Source organism: Lotus japonicus, chromosome 3, assembly GCF_012489685.1.
Source record: "Lotus japonicus ecotype B-129 chromosome 3, LjGifu_v1.2".
In the NCBI taxonomy this organism is placed as follows: domain Eukaryota; kingdom Viridiplantae; phylum Streptophyta; class Magnoliopsida; order Fabales; family Fabaceae; genus Lotus; species Lotus japonicus.
The window spans coordinates 19,922,157-19,927,305 of NC_080043.1; the positions used below are offsets into that span (position 1 = coordinate 19,922,157).

The window sequence follows — 5,149 nt, forward strand, 5'->3', positions numbered from 1 at the left end:
ACTCCCACTACTACAAAAAAGGCCTTTCGTCACGGTTAAAACCACTCATTCGTCACGGTTAAACCGTGACGATAGAAGGCGTGACAATTGCTCAATTGCCACGGTTAAAGGCGGAACCGTGACAATTGATTCGCCTGTTATCACGGTTTGTAAAGCGTAACCGTGACAATAGGTTCCCTCTATTGCCACGGTTACGTACTTAACCGTGGCAATAGAGGCCACCTATTGCCACGGTTACGTAGTTAACCGTTGCAATAGAGGCCACCTTTTGCCACGGTTAAGAACGTAACCGTGACAACAGGTGACCTCTATTGCCACAGTTACTTAACCGTGGCAATAGGTGGCCTCTGTTGCCACAGTTTTAAACGTGACAATAGGTCATACACCTGGTTTGTTACTAAAAAAATCTAATAAGCTAATAAGGATTCTTCTCTTTGTTCCTACTAAATAACTTGCAGCCTGCAACTAAATAAACAGCAATATACATGATAGACCTATAAAGATGGCAAAAACATACACACCTTCTTCAATAAGGCCCTTCAATGCCCATAAATCGCCCATAATTGGTCCACCTCCTCCTGTTAAGTCAGGGTACAACACTCATTTCAGCTGATAACTTCTAATGAGATTGACATGGCAACAATTAATATATATGCTCCCTCCATTATCTCATAACAGTTACTTATTTACATGTAAGTCAGAGAAATCAAAGCAACGAGATTATTTGGGCTGGGGGACTATTCCAGAGCAGGACACAATCAATTCTTATCAAAAACCCTGAGAGACTATCTCAAACAAAACATGTTGATTCAGAACTTGAATTTTGCATAACACACATGTTGGGAAAAGAGGACTAAACCTTAAAATACTTGTGTCCATGACATAAACATCAGATAACCACTTTTTTCCATCCCATCCACCACACCTGCATTCAAATAAACCCCACCTTATCACATGTTATAATTTGATCCTAATACAGCCAATTAGGATAAAAAGTCAAATTAAATGCTATAGATCTCACATAACAATTTTCCGGTTTCCAATTGCTGAAGCTGCAGTGAAATCCCTCGATGAAGGCAAGTCACCAAAGCTAGTTAATTCAGACCATTGCCATATATCTTGAACACCATCATTTGTTCCAAATGCCAACATGCCAACAAACAAGTCAAGTCTCACAACATCAAAGTCTTCACAGAACATGAACTGAACAAATATTATACAAAATGCCATACCAGTATCCAGAACCCAAAAGTCCCCCAACCTGTAAAATTCAGCCGTTAAGACGAGAAGTAAATAAACAAACACACATTTCTGGTGAGAGCATCAAAGGTGATAAGCATTAATCTTAACTCTTCATCATATAATCATACATGGATTATCAAGTTGAGATTTTTCAACTTAAATCTAATCTTGACACATGTTCTTGTATTTTTTTTTTGGGATCCAAAATGTTCTATGAACTTGAATTTTCAACAGCTCAATTTACAAGTGTGCAAGTCATTCAATAAATTGGAAAATCAACTTAACAAGCGAGGCATGATGCGAATCATGAAATCTGATTGTATACCAGCTCCAGAACAAACACCTTGGAAAATCTTCTTCAAAATGTGCTGGCACTTTATCAATAAAAGTAAATGACTATCAACTTTATATGAAAGAATTTCAGTGCAGAACAACTCAACTCACGACATGCTTGCTGAACAAAGGTTTGGCCAATAACTAATTAGACATTTAGCAACCAATTTTATGTTGTGTTGACGAAAGTGAAGTGTGTATCCTTGTGGTCAACTAAATTCAGAATGCAAAGATTAAACTTGATATATTATAAGTTCAGCTACTTGAATTTTCACTCCCGATACTTATGGCATCCTTGGCATAGCACATTCCCACATGTTTGATTGCAATAAAACCAGTCCAAGCATATCAGCGAATTATAGAAGTAAAATTAGCAGCAAATTGTAAGAGCAAATTATGCAAACCAGGCGGAATATCTCAGTTCCAGATTCTAAGCATTTATTGGATGCGCTCTCCTCCTGCCTTACTCTTCACAAATTCAAAAGAGGGCTGGTGCGCTACCTCAGTTATGGACTCCGTGCGTTTTTCAAGCTTTGTGATACTCACACATTCAACAAAAACATGAAGAAAAAGGAGAAAAAGTCAGTCAAGCATTTCATCAAACAGTTTGTAGATTAATAAGACATCAATAACACAGCTTCATTAGACAAGTTTTATGTGTGTAAGCTACAATGAAAATATGAGAAAGCAATTGAAACAAAAAGACCAAATATGGATGCCTACTAGAGGAAAAATAACAAATTGGATTTAGGAATAGGAAAAACTTCTTGGACATCCTAATCTATAGGAACAAGAAACAAGTGTCGTGTATAAAAACCATTGCAGTGCTGCCATGCTCTAGTCTAGTAACATCTCAATGGTCTATAGTACCTGAGATGAACAATATGAAATCAAAGATGTACTCTCGAGATTACCTTTGTCTATAAGACACTAAGATTGAGATCCTCTCCCAATCACACATAATGAAAGACAGAAACTATGACCATTGTTGGCAGCATTTTCAAGTATTGCCATCGGTTAAATTCGATTTTCCATAATGCAGCAACTAGTAAAACAAATATTCAAGAAAATATAGTCAAGTTAAGTTCAACCGCATTGTTCAGGAGATACAAAACAAGGTTTCTGTGAGGCATTTAATCAAACAGTTCTAGTGCATAAATTATTCAACCAATTGCAAACTACACTAATCAATAGCGTGACCACAAGAGTTACCAATGAATGAATAATATGATTTAGTAAACTTCATCCAATTGCCCAGAAGCTAGAATCACCTGCGAGGAAATAAAGAGAGGCAGAACCACAGCAGAGAGAGAAAGTGGAACCAGCTTCCAAGTCGGGACGAGTTGGGAAGATGGTGCGCAGGCAATGGCACGGGCGGCACCACCTTAGCCACCGTGTTCACTCTTCGCATTGCCGCCACAGGACGCGCCGTCGCGTGCTCAGGGAGGGTCACCTTCTTTGTTTTCATCTTCGTCACCGATCTGCTCTTCGAGTGAAACGAAGGAAACGGAGAAACAGATCTGGAACGAAATGTATCTAGAAGATAACAGAAGATTCTTCCACCATCATCGTGTGAGGGAAGGAGCGGCGCCGGTGGAATGGGCGGCACCGAGCAGGAGAAGGAGCGATTCTCCCATGCGAAGGAGAGGGAGAGAGAGAGCGATTGAGAAGCAGAGGGAGAGGAGGACTGACTTGCAGTGAGAACGAGAGGGAGAGAAGGACGTATTGCAGCGAATAGAGAGGGAACCAAGAGAACAGATCGAGAGGGTTAGGGTTTTTGGGTAAGTGAAAATCTCAAAAAAAATTGTCTATTGCCACGGTTCCTAAATAAAATAATAAAATATTGTACCATTTTGCCACGGTTCCGTGTATAACCGTGGTAACTGACCTATTGCCACGGTTCCGCCTATAACCGTGGCAATTGAGGCGTGGCAAAAGGTGTTTTCTGTAGTAGTGTCCCTTAAGGAGTCTAAGCCTACCACGTTGTAGGTGATTAAGGAAAAAAAATTGTCCACTTAAAATTTCAAAAAAATATTAATTGATGTTTTTTAAATAATGTAATTTTTTGGAAACCTTTAATAATATCATTGTGAGAAGAATAAGTTGAGTTAAAATACAATTTGAAGGGTAAAATAGGAAATACATAAAAAAAGTCTATAAATTGACAATTAATTACATTTCTTAATATGTGTGTTTCTTCTCTTTTCGGAATAGTTAATAAGAAAAAAAAAATAGTTATATATTAAATATGGATCTTTTAATTCTGATTAAGAGGATCCAAATTGCTCGCACAACACTAGCTCCCATTTTTAAAACTATTGGGCGGAGAGAGGTATTCAACTTCAAGAATCTTTACATTAAGAGAAAGAGTATACACTACAAGTGGGTTAAATAATATATCTTTCACTCAAAACTTTAAGCAATAGGGTGTATGAGTCTTCTCAATTATAAAAGAGATATGCTATACGGCTACCTTGCATTCGTAAAATTCGTGACACAACACTCTGTAACATATATCTTTATCCATTATAAAATGCTCACTACTTTCTTGTTCTGTTAATATGGGACTTAATCACTTGATATCACAATAAAAACTTCGCCAACTAATGTCATAACTTCAGAACCTTCTATGTAAACGAGGTTTATGTTGGTTCCTCTGTATAGTTTATGCTTCTACAATTCTACTTATTTGGTTTTAGATGCTTGAGAGTTTAAATTACTCCCAAATGCTATTGGCTATTTTAAGAACATCTCATGAAGGCAAAATGGTATACTTCAACAAACATTCCCTACTTGATCGCAAAAGGAAATCAACAACATTGCAAGCCATCAAGATTGCAAAGAATTTGGACCGGTTGTTTTCTATGATTTATGGCGCTCGTCCCCGGAAGAAACTAAGATGTTCATTCAGCAAGTGTGGAATTTTGCAGTCTAGAGTTCTTAGAGCAACTCCAACGCTGGTTTCTTAACCCAGCTGGAGTTGCTAAGATACGGTTTCTTATTTTTTTCAGCATTGGAGCTTGCTCAGTTGGCAGGTTCAGTTTCTTAGCTACAGTGCATGGTTGCTTCTGCAAGCAACTATGTTTTTTGGTTTCTTAGCATTAAAAATTATTATTTTCTCTCACTTCCCCAACAGATTTCAGAGGCAAACATAACAGAAAGGATGAAATTGAACAATGTAAATTAAACAGAGACATAATCAGAGGACGAAAATTGCAATTTTATTGAATGAATTGAAACTTTACAGGAAGAAATTGAAACTTAAAACACATAAATTGATATTTACAAACCCTAAAAAAAAAAATCTTCTCTGGTGAGTTCTGGAAGCTCTGATCTGAGTAATGGCCCTTGCATGTGTGAAAAGGAAGGATTTTTGCAAGCTTCAAGGCTTTGAAGCTTGCAAACAGGGGTTGTGGGGGTCGGATTGAGGCTGTATGGTGGCGGTGGTGGTTGTTTGGTGGCCGATGGTGACTGCATGTGGTTGTTTGGTGGCGGCGGTTGATGTTTGGTGATCGGTTGGGGCTTTGGAGGAGTGGACCAGAGAGATCGAGGGAGAAGAAGTGAGGGAGAGAGG

General features: G+C 38.2%; 1 long non-coding RNA gene across 4 annotated transcripts; it reads right to left on the reverse strand.

Moving 5' to 3' along the window:
- Positions 1-493: 493 nt before the first annotated feature.
- On the reverse strand, positions 494-3,519 carry LOC130743392 (uncharacterized). Of its 4 annotated transcripts, none has more exons than XR_009021464.1 (6): positions 3,425-3,519; positions 1,980-2,620; positions 1,233-1,261; positions 1,027-1,118; positions 860-925; positions 495-578 (listed from the first exon to the last, which is right to left on the reverse strand). It is a non-coding gene; the product is annotated as an uncharacterized LOC130743392 (long non-coding RNA). The 4 variants fall into 4 exon arrangements; XR_009021463.1 differs by lacking the exon at positions 3,425-3,519 and adding an exon at positions 2,847-3,358; XR_009021462.1 differs by lacking the exon at positions 3,425-3,519 and having other exon boundaries at positions 494-578; positions 1,022-1,118; positions 1,980-3,364.
- Between the last annotated feature and the right edge of the window lie 1,630 nt (positions 3,520-5,149).